The following is a 12,304-nucleotide window of genomic DNA, read 5'->3' as shown; positions in this document are numbered from 1 at the left end:
AGTTGATCTATTTGGGGATCCTTGAGTTTCCTGTACCTGAATGTCTATATCTGTTGTAAGACTTTGGAACTTTTCAGCTTGTTATTATTATTTTGCATTAACAGTGTGTATGTGTTGTGTGTGTGTGTGTGTGTGTGTGTGTGTGTGTTTCAACAAGGAATGAAAACAACCTTTTTTTCTTTCTTTTTTTAGACGGAGTCCTGCTCTGTCACCCAAGTTGGAGGGCAGTTGCATGATCACAGCTCACTGCTGCCTCAAACTCTTTGGCTCAAGTGATCCTTCCACCTCAATCTCTCAGTCTCCCAAGTAGCTAGGTCTCTAGGCACATGCCACCACACCCAGTTAATTTTTCAAATGCTCTGTAGAGATAGAGTCTTACTACCTTGCCTTGTCTAGTCTCAAACTCCTGGCCTCAAGCGATTTTCCCAACCTCTCAAAGTGTGGGATTATAGATATGAGCTACTATGCCCAGTCCTCAGCTATTATTTTGTTGAATAGGTTTTCCATGTCTTTGTCAATTTCTTCTCCTTCTGGATTACCCAACATTTGAATATTTGGTAGTTTTATGTCACTCATATGTCACATATGCTTTTTTCATTCTTTTTAATTCTTCATTTCTTTCTCTCTCTCTCTCTCTCTTTTTTTTTTTTTTTTTGGTCTGACTGGATTGTTTCAAAATACCAGCCCTTAAGTTCAAAAATTATTTTTTCAAGTCTATTGTTGAAGCTCTAGATCATATTTTTAATTTTTAAAAAATTCTTCAGTTCTAGGATTTCTTTTTGGATTTAAACAGTTGTATCTCTGTTGAATTTCTTATTCAGATCATGAATTTTTTTCTGATTTCTTTGTATTGCTTATCTGTGTTCTGTTGTATCTCGCTGAGCTTCAATATTGTTATTTTGATTATTTTTGGCATTCCATAGGTTTCTTTTTCATTGGAATCTGTTGCTGGAGAATCATTGTGTTCTTTTGGAAGTGTCATGTTTCCTCGCTTTTTCTTGCTTCTTGTGTTTTACATTGATATCTGCACTTCTTCCCATTTTGGGGGGATGGGGGTTGGCTTTTGTAGGAAAAGACTATTTCTTTAGATGTCTTTATAGTGTGGATTGCGTAGGATATTTGAACTTTGATTCTTGCTGCGTGCAGTCATGTGGTTTCTGTACGATTTCTTCAGCTGTAATCAGCATCAGTGGTGCTTGTGAGTTCCTTGGTGGCTTATGCTGTGGTTGTTAGTGGAGGCTGTGGTTTTGCTGGGGATGGGGATGCCAGATGGGACAGTTCTTGGGCCCCAGTGGTGGTGGCAGCAGGCTGAGTCTTCCCATCCCTGGGGCCCAGCAGTATACATGGGCACTGGTGTTAGAGGATCCAGACAGGCTAATTATTGGGCCTCCAAGTGGCTTTCTTAGGTGTCAGCAGTGGCAATGGTGATTTGGGCATATCTTTGGGTCCCTGGGTGGCATGTATGGTGTTGGTGATGGCAGGAGTGGTAGCAGGCCAACCCTCAGGCCCCCAGGGGACATGCATAAGTGCCAGTGGTGGAAGCAACAGTCTGAGCAGGTCATTCCCTAGAGCCCCAGGTGGTACATGCAGGTGGGTGCTAGCAGTGGTGATGGCAGCAGGTTGGGCAGACCTGTCCTCATACCCTGGAAGTAGTGTACACATTCAGCGGTGGTTGGTGGAGAAGGTTGATCCTCAGGACTCGATAACACTTGTGGGCTCTGGCAGGCCAGGCAGGTCCCCAGGAGAAGTGCATAGATGCTGGTGATGGCAGGCAGAGCGGATTGATCCCCAGGTCCCTGGACAGCACATGTGGGCAATGGCAGAGGTGGCATCAGGCATAGTGGGCCTGTTCTCAGGCCCTCGATGATGTGCATGAGTGTAGACTGTGGTGGATAGGATGGGTCAATCCCTAGGTTCCCAGTTAATGTGTGTGGGCACCAGCAGAGTGGGCAGACTCACCCTCAGGTCCCTAGATGGCATGCCTGGGTGCCAACAGCAGGTGGGGCAAGACAGTCTTCAGGTCCCCTGATAGTGCACATGAGGAACAGCTGTGGCAGGCAGGGGAAGTCGATCCCAGTACCCGAGATGGCACACTTGGGTGGAAGCAGCAGTGGGCAGGTGTGCCTGTCCTCAGACTCCAGGACAGCATCTAGATGGGCTGGTTTCATGTCCACCAAACGTGCATTGAGGTGTGTGGTAGCTCTGCTGCTGAAAGGGCAATGTTTGCTATCAGTAGCAGTCACTCCAGGCAGGTGGCTCTCAGGCTCTGGAGAGGGTATGCACAGCTCACCTTGTTCTGGGGTAGCCTCCCTGGTGCACTGCACAGCCCATCCCTCACAGTGTAGACCGTATGGGCTAGAGTGCTGGGGACCCGGCCACTCTACTGGATCCAGCTAGTGTCACTGTGCTTTAGCCATCTGAGTGGACAAAGGGGAATTTCAGTGGGGTTCTAGGGATGTGGAGATACAGGGGCTGTTGGGCCCTGGGGCAGGATACAGTCTGGTGGGGGCTGGGAGCTCAAAATGGTGCCATGCTATAGCTACTTGGGTCTCGGGGGTTGCATGGGACCCAGCATGAACTCCCTCTCTGGAATGATGCCATTGTATCAACTCCAAGCCACTCTCTCTACTAGTCTCACAGCCTGCAAGGGCTGAGGGGCTCTCCTGTGGCTAGGATTAAAAGAATCCATGGTCGAAGTATGGACTGCTGAAGATCTCTCACTTATCTTTTTCCCACCCCGGGGGGCCTCTCCTGGCTCCCAGCCAATCTGAGCAGTGACAGCTGCCTTGCTTCCCTTTCCTTCTGTGTCTCAGATGTTCTTTGACACTTTCCTGCCGAATTCCAGTGTTCTCTCTTCGATGCTCTATCCAACTTGTGATTATCTACTCAGTGTTTTGGTCCTTCTTTGTGAATGTGAGTGCTGGGTGCCTTTAGTCCTTTTCTTACATTTTAAGCTTATCAATAAATTACTCAATCTGTGTAATGGGAATTTTGTTATTAAATGTCAGAAAGATAACTGGGCTTAGAGCAAAAAACTAGATTTAGATTTAGGGCTTACTCTCATTTTATATCGACTAAAATAAGTATGAATTAATAGATTCATTTTGCTTGATCCTCCTGGCTATAAAATTCTATGATGTTTTGGCACAGCAAGTTACCACTTCATTGTTAGGAAATACTTCTTCTCAGAGGCTCCTTTTTATTATAATAATTTAAAAAATAATAACATCTATCTTTTTAATATTATAGCATCTCTGCAAATAGTTGTTTTAATAGCAATATTTGTTATTACCTGCCTGAAAAAAAGTCAGATATCATACCTTTTTAATTTTTATTCCAAAAGAAAGTTTTCAGACAAATGAGTAGGTAAATACATATAGATAATTATATATATGTGCATAGACAAAAGACTGAAAGGATATTTACATAAAATATTGGCTGTGGTAACATATAGATGGTGGGATTATGGAGATTTCTGTTTTCTTTGTTGTATTTTTCTTTCTTTTTCAAATTTTGGATAATGAGCGTGCATTACTTTTATAATCAGAAATAAATTACAAATATTTTAAACAGATGTGTTTGGATTCTTTCTATCTTTTCACATGATGACTGTAAATATAAAAGTTCTTTGTGTATCTACCTTCTCTGCACAGTAAATCCCAGTTATTTTTTGAACGAAGTCCAACCAGAATTGGAGGAACTTACAAAAAACTGGTTTACCGTGAATATATAGATGCTTCCTTCCAAACACAGAAGGCAAGAGAAGAACACCTTGGAATCCTTGGTAAAATTCTGTTCATAGCTTGTGGGGTTATAAACATTATTTATAAATATTCTGAAATCAAAATAGTATTCATCAACCCAGTTAGAGATTTTAGCGATAATATTATAGCTTTATGAAAATAATACATCAATTCACCCAATGACTTTATTTTATATTTTATTTTATTTTATTTTATTTGAGATGGTCTTGCTCTGTTGCCCAGGGTGGAGTGCAGTGGTGTGACCTCTGTTTACTGCAACCTTTGCCTCTCAGGCTCAAATGATCCTCTCATCTCAGCCTCTGGAATAGCTGGGACTATAGGAACGCACCATCATACTCAGCTAATTTTTGTGATGTTTTTGTTTTGTTTTTTTGAGACAGGGTCTCACCCTTTTGCCCAGGCTGGAGTGCAATGGCACAATCCCAGCTCACTGCAATCTCTCCTCTCAGATTCAAACAATTCTTGTGCTTCAGCCTTCCAAGTAGCTGGGACCACAGACACACATCACCACACCCAGCTAATTTTTGTATTTTTTGTAGAGACCGGGTTTCAACATGTTGCCCAGGCTGGTCTCGAACTCCTGGGCTCAAGCCGTCTGCCCATCTCGGCCTTCCAAATTGCTGGGATTACAAGCGTGAGCCACTGAGCCCAGCCCACCGTGATTTTAACTACGTTCTTTGTTCCTATAAATCCAAAGAGACTAATCTTCATCTAATATTTAATATCTTTGATCCAAAGTGACTTTATAAGACCTTGAATCATCTAGTCTTCTTGCAGTTGCACCCATTTCTGGGTTCATGGCATCATCCCTTTAATTTCTTCCTAAAAGAACTTTACTCAAGTAACACAGCTTGACAATGAATTACTAACTCTGTTGGTTTCTAGGCCCTGTTATTAAGGCAGAGGTGGGACAGACCATCAAAATCACTTTCTATAACAACGCTTCCCTACCACTCAGCATTCAGCCTCATGGACTCCTTTACAACAAGAGCAAAGAGGGCTCATTCTACAAAACACCTGGAGAAAGTAAGTAGAGCTCAAGGGAGGTCCAAGTGAGCCATACCGCCATATAATGCCAGCAAGAAATATAACTCCTATTGTGCAGCCTACCTGTCACAGTGTAACAGCTCTGCATACTTATTGTGGCAGAGTTATTACTTTAGTTCCTATTCAACTGTCACCCAAAGAGAAAGATCTGTTCTTGCTCTCAGAGATCTCACAGCCTAGACTAGTGTACTTATGGTTTTAGGTTATATTCTATAAATGTTTATTTCTTGTTAGGTACCCCTCCACCCTCTTCACATGTAAATCCTGGCACAACATTTGTCTATACATGGGAAGTTCCAAAAGATGTGGGTCCCACCTCCACAGATCCCACCTGCTTGACCTGGTTCTATTACTCTTCAGTAAATGAGAAAAGAAACATCAACAGTGGCCTTCTGGGGCCTCTCCTTGTATGTAGAAATGGAAGTCTTGGAGAGGATGGCAAACAGGTGAGTCCTGAGGCATATGGCCAGGTAACCCTTGGTGAGAGGTGCCTGAGACAGAACTGCAGAGGAATGACAATGTCTCAGGGCCAGAGGAATCAGCAGCTTCAACTTCTGTGTACTGATGTCTCCCAATTCTATTCTTTCCTCAACTAAACACCTGGTTCTGCCCAATAAACGTGCACCCTGGCATGTCCCACAGACATCTCATCCTTTTGGGCAGACCTTTACCGCCCCTCCCTTTCCTAAATCAGCCTCTTTTCTTCCTCTGCTCTATGCCTTAGTTAATAATATCACCAAACCTTGGACTTTCGTCAACAACTCCTTCTGTCTCACATACACATTTATCACTAAGTCTCCAATACCTCTGCATTATTTTAGGCACTATCGTCTCTTTCTGAATTCCTTTCATTCTTAACTTCCGTCTCCATTCTTATCTTGCTTTAGTACAGCTAGTCCACATCCCTCCCTAAGGAATCTGGTTATAGCACTCCTGAAACAAAATCTCCCCACAATTTGTTGACGCAGAAACCAACACATCAGATCCTGACAATTCCCTCAGATTTATGCCCCTCCTACCCCTACACTGCAGAATTAGCTTCTTCTAAATGGCAAAGTAGAATTCTGCATTATGGTGGAATTAGCTCCTTAGGCCCTGAGTAAGGAAGATTATTTGACCTCTCTGATTTTCCCCTCTTCTCTCCACCTGGAATGGCCTTTCCTCACTATTTTATCTGCCAAAAGTGGGAGACATTTTTGAAACTCAGACTGAGAGTACCTTCCTTTGGACAATGTTTCCTGACTAATGTCAGTTGAAGCTCCTGCAGGTTACCATAGTCCCTTAGGTATGTTTCTATTAGCATATTTATCCATGCAATTGTTTTCATTGGCCTGTTTCTTCCACTAGGCTGTTTCTAGTGGAAGTATACACAAGGTTTTCTAGAAAGTTTCTAGAAAGTATAAACAAGATTTTATTAATTTTTTAATAATAACCACAGCTCCTCTTGGGCATATAATAGGTGCTCAATAAATGTTAGTTAAATGAATTTCCCTTTTTTCTCACTCAGAAGTGAACTAATATCTAGTTCTTTTCTACATTTATATAAAAAGTATAGGTAACAAAGCTTTATAAATCCATACATATATAACAATGTATATCTTATTCAAAATTATAAATATATATTTATATTTATCTATATAATGAGTCATATTTATAGTGTCATCATTCTTATAACACATATAATTTTTACATTTAATCTAGTAATATGTTTATATTAAATTTGTTCAAAAGCCTAAAAATTCAGACTTTCTAGAATTGAAAACTATTTATTTAACTTACTTTCCATAGAGTACATTATGTTAAAAGCCACTATAAACATCTTATGGTTTAGTTTGTGAAGTTTAGATATAGGAATCTCTGGAGTAAACACTTTATATTAAAAAAGTCACAGAGATTTCTCCCAACTTCTTAGTTCTGTGATAATTCATTCACTGGGAGTTGTGCCTTTCTATGGACTATCCAAAATCAGGAAGTCCATTGATCAAATTTTTCGCAAGTACACAATCTCCTTGTGTGGGAAACACTGTATGCAGATCAACCATTTGGCTAGATTTGAATATGGACCGTCTATACTTCATGTCTATTCCTTTTTCTATTCTCTTCCATAGAAAGGAGTAGACAAAGAGTTTTACCTACTTGCCACAATATTTGATGAAAATGAAAGTGATCTCTTGGAGGAAAATATCAGAACGTTTATCACAGAGCCTGAAAACATAGATAAAGAGGATCCAGACTTCCAAGCCTCAAATAAGATGTACTGTAAGAAACAATTTAACTTACAAGATAAATGCATTAAACACTGAATTTTATTTTGCCTAAAGAACTATGGATTAAAATGGACTTAGGTTTTCCCCACAACAGTTGGCTAATACACTTATGTTTCCTTTAAATATCATTTCCCAGTCAGGTGCGGTGGCTCACACCTGTAATCCCAGCACTTTGAGAGGCCGAGGTTGGTGGATCACCTGAGGTCAGGAGTTTGAGACAAGCCTGGCCAACATGGTGAAACCCCGTCTCTACTAAAAATACAAAAATTAGCCGGGAGTGGTGGCGCATGCCTGTAATCCCAGCTACTTGGGAGGCTGAGGCAGGAGAATCACTTGAACCCAGGAAGCAGAGGTTGCAGTGAGCTGAGATCGTGCCATTGCCCTCCAGCCTGGGTAAAAAGAGCAAAACTCCATCTCAAAAAAAAAATATATATATATACATAATAAATAAATATCATTTCCTAAGAAGAATATTATCTGCTAGGGTGATTATTTTGAATTTAACTTACCAAATATTTACCAACACCTTCTTGGTGCAATATATTTTATCTATAGCTAAATGTGAAAGGTCACGTACTTCTCTATTGCCAAATTCGAAGAGTGGGTGGAGTAGGGTGTTTGTTGAGCTGGTTGGGTGGGTTGGTAGGTGGCTGGTTGGTTGGTTGTTGGTTTTTGAAGACTGTACAGTGCAGTGGGAAAAGGGTTGATCCACAATCTGGAGACTTGGACTTTGGTCTTAACATTTTAGTTTATTAGCCATATGACATTGGACAAGTAACTACTTCTCTGGCCTTGGTTTCCTCAACTCTAAAAGGAAGGGCTTGACTGGAATAACCCAGTGAGAGTATCATGGAATTCTGTCATTCTCTAATTCTATAATGTCATTTTTAGCCCCCATGAAGTGATTAAATAACAATAGAGGAGAGGAAAGTTGACAAAATTGCTTTGCTTTTTTTACATGAATGAGCTGCTTCATGATTAATACTTTGTTGGGTTTCAAAAGATATCAAGTACCAGTACATTAAATACTCTTTCCTTTGTTACAAATGCCTTACAGCCATAAATGGATACATGTATGGAAATCTGCCTGGATTGGATATGTGCTTAGGAGACAACGTTTTGTGGCACGTTTTTAGTGTAGGATCAGTGGAAGATTTACACGGGATATATTTTTCAGGAAATACCTTCACTTCTTTAGGAGCAAGAAAGGACACAATACCTGTGTTTCCTCATACTTCTCAGACACTTTTGATGACACCTGATTCTATAGGTGAGCAGTGGGTCTTTTCATTCAGCCTGAAACATTAAAGTATGCAGAAGCACTATCTTTATATGCACTGAATATTCTGTACAGAAAAAAAAAAATTGAACTGATACAAACAATGCTTGAGAAACCTTTGCCCTGCTCCATTTCATTTATAAGAGCCTTAGTGTCTCATTTTCCTGTACACATAAATCCCCTCTGTTTTTTCAGGTCTTCTTCCTAGTTCTTTAGGCTTTAAACCATCCCAATGCTCTTCAAACATGATGCAGATGTTTTAAGCCCTTTAAACTCATCTTCATTTTGTTGTCTTCTGCATTTCTTACTCTTCGGTCCATTTGTTTCCCAGACCTTCCTCCTGCTTCGACCTTACCCTGCTGCCTTGTGCCTTCCTCTTTCTATCCTCCTTACTTGCTTTGCTCTCTAGATCAATGTTTTAGCTTCAGTGAGGTTGATCCTTGCTGGCAACATTTTTTTTTTTAAGAAGGCGCCCCGTATCAAAGAACTGTGTGGGGATCAAAGGAAACCAGCCTTCTTTCTGAACCTCATTTCCTCATTTGTAAAATAGCAATTGTAAAAACTTGTAATTTGCAAAAAGGAATAGACAATGATCAATGAGATAGGTAAAGTATAGTAAAGTGCCTGCCATATGTTAGACTTTCAATAAATGCGAGTTCCTTCTTTAATCCAGTAGATCAACCCTTGTCCTTTACACCTGTCCCCCCAAAATCCATCTATCTTGGTCAAAAATGACTGATACCAACCAAAACCAGGCTATATGATAAACTACTGTGTAAATACCATGAATTGGTATCTTGACTCTTTGTGATGCCAGATGTTCATTTGACTACATTTTCTTCATTTCAACATTTAAAATTTTACTTTTCAAACAAACAAAATTTGTGATTCAGAGTAATTGGAGGGGAAAAGAAAGAGATCTTTGGCCGGGTGCGGTGGCTCATGCCTGTAATCCCAGCACTTTGGGAGGCTGAGACGGGTGGATCATGAGGTCAGGAGATGGAGACCATCCTGCCTAACACAGTGAAACCTCATTTCTACTAAAAATACAAAAAACTTAGCTGGGCGTAGTGGCAGGCACCTGTAGTCCCAGTTAGTCAGGAGGCTGAGGCAGGAGAATGGTGTGATCCCAGGAGGTGGAGCTTACAGTGAGAGATCACACCACTGCACTCCAGCTTGGTCGACAGAGCAAGACTCAGTCTCAAAAAAAAAAAAAAAAAAGAGAGAGATCTTTCTCTGGTGCTTTTTTTCCCTCCTCTTTGTTAGAGATGTACCTGCATGCTCATTCAGGGACAAGTTATTTCTTTTTCCTGCCCCAGTCCTTCCTCACCTCTCCCATGCAGGTGTTTTTCTGGATTTAAAAACTACCTTGTCTCATTCTCTTTTCCAAGGCATATCAACTGTAGCAAACAAGTGGAGACATGTACACTATATGTCAAACATGGTGCTAGAGCTTGTACAGGGATTATTTAGTTTTAAACAAATTCTTTTTCTCAAACCCTCTGAGTCTGAAGGTTTTGCTTTCTTGTACATCTTCTTAAACCTTACCCTCAACAAAAGTCACAGCAACAACAGAAATATGTAGAGTTGAAAAGAGCATTCGTCAAGAAGCAGTGTCAGCACGTGGTGGGCCTAAAATTACCAAGGTAAAAGAAAGAAAACTGGAATTCAGGTGGAATGTTCTGGTCGGAATCAGGCTAGAGTTTTTTTTGTTATGGTGGTTTGTTTTAGTTTTTGTCATTGTTTTGGATTTTTAATGTATTTTTAATGTATTCAACTTTTTTTCACTCCCTCCTCTGCTATCTGCCACTCTGATCAAAGCCATCATCTCTCATCGATTATTTTTGATAGTCTCTCAACAGATCCCGTTTCTTCCACCATTGTACACGCCAGTCTATTCTCAGCACAGCTGCTAGAGTGTCCTTATACCCTTCATTGACTTAAAATCCCACAGTGGCTCTCCATTTCACTCAGTGAAAGCTATCATGTATTCAGTGGCCCACAAGAGCTCCACGACCTGGCCCTCCGCTCACTAGTACTCTCACCCTCTCCCTCCCTCCAGACACACTGGCCTCTTGGGTGGTCTTCATACACACCAAACAGACTCCTGGCCTGGGGCCTTTGCTACCTGTTTCTTCTGCCTAGAGAGAACACACTTTTACACTTTTCCTCCAGACCCACCTCATCTCTTATAAATTTTTGCCCAGATATCACTCTCTCATCGAGGCCTACCCTATTTACCCATGATATTGCTCACTGCTCTCTTGAGCCCTTCCCAACACACAACCAGAATTCTCAGTCCTCCTTATGCTGTTTTCCTTTTTTTCTTTAATCATAGCTCTTATCACCTTCCAGCATACATACAAGTTGCTTAACGTGTTTCTTGTCTGTCTCCACAACACCTTGCAATATGAACTCTGAGAGCAAGAATTTTTAACTATTTTGTTCTCTGATGTTTCCTGAATGCCTAGAAATATGTCTGACACAAAGAAGGTGATCAATAAATATTTGTTGAATGAATGAAAGAATGAATGAATGATTTTACTTACTTCTTTTGAGGGTTGCAGCTTATGAATAATTTTACAGAGGAAAGAAATCTGAAGGCAAAGCTTTAACCATTCCTTTCTTATTCGTCTGCAGGAACTTTTGATTTGGTTTGCATAACAATAAAACACAATCTAGGAGGCATGAAACATAAATATCACGTGAGGCAATGTGGGAAGCCAAACTCTGATCAAACACAATACCAGGAGGAGAAAATTATTTACATTGCAGCCGAGGAAATGGAATGGGATTATTCTCCTAGCAGAAAGTGGGAGAATGAACTCCACCGCTTACAAAGAGAGAAGTATGGTGATAGCTCCAGTCTCTAAATGGGAAGGGTTCTAAGGGTTCTTTCTGAGTCTTCCTGTCTTTCCTTTCAATCTGTCTGTGTGTGTCTGTGTCTGTGTCTGTGTTGTATTTATTTGTGTTTGGTATGGTGGGTGTGTGTGGTATACTTGTGTTTGTTACGGTGTATGTGTGCATAATGGGTATGTAGGTGTGATATTTGTGTGTTTAGGATATTCTCAATTATAAATCACTTCAAAATTTGTGTGTGTGTGTGTGTGTGCGCGTGTGTGTGACATATTCAATTGCAAAGGGCTTCAAATCTTTCTAAATATCTATATAACTTACTTATGGGCTTCATTTCTTCCTGCCTGTCTTTTCACTTCATGCATCCTTCCTGGACATATGTTACTGTCTGATCTCACCACAGGAATAGTAACATAACTTCAGCTACTTTCAGTATTTACAATCTGTCAGGTTTTTCTTTTGTCTTCATTTTCTTCTACCTCTGTTCTTCTGAGAACTGCAAATTAAAGACACCCGTTTTTCTCTTTTTGTACAATTTGATTTCTTTTTCTGGTTTTTCTCTCTTACTATTTATTTATAAAAACTAAATTTTATCCAGAAAATATGCTTTAAAATGTAGAGTGAATAACTATCTTGCTAGAATTAATATTTTTTTAAAAAGATGACTTATATTTTTAGGTAAAACCGCTTCCAGATATAAGAAGTTCTTCCATATGAGTTCTTTGTCTAAATTAATGGTTAAATTAACTAACTTTGTGGGGTTTTTTTGTTTTTGCTCTTATTTTCTTAAAGCCAAACGAGCATGTTTGTGGATAAAAGTGGAACACTTCTTGGGTCCAAATACAAGAAAGTCTTATATCGTCAATATGATGATGACACGTTCACAAATCAAACAAAAAGGAATGAAGATGAAAAACATCTCGATATACTAGGTATTGATATGCCATAAGATTGGTTTTCGAGTTTTTCTTGTCCTCAGCCATTAGAAATTGTTGTACGCATGGAGGCCGTTGTCAACCTCTACTTTGAAAGAGGAAAGTTCCTGTAATTCTAATTTGTTTGCTGATAGGCATTTTCACTGGGGAAAAAAA

The sequence above is a fragment of the Macaca thibetana genome, chromosome 2 (assembly GCF_024542745.1).
Source record: "Macaca thibetana thibetana isolate TM-01 chromosome 2, ASM2454274v1, whole genome shotgun sequence".
NCBI lineage: Eukaryota > Metazoa > Chordata > Mammalia > Primates > Cercopithecidae > Macaca > Macaca thibetana.
The sequence above is the reverse complement of the archived record's forward strand: the minus strand, read 5'-3'. Positions refer to the sequence as shown.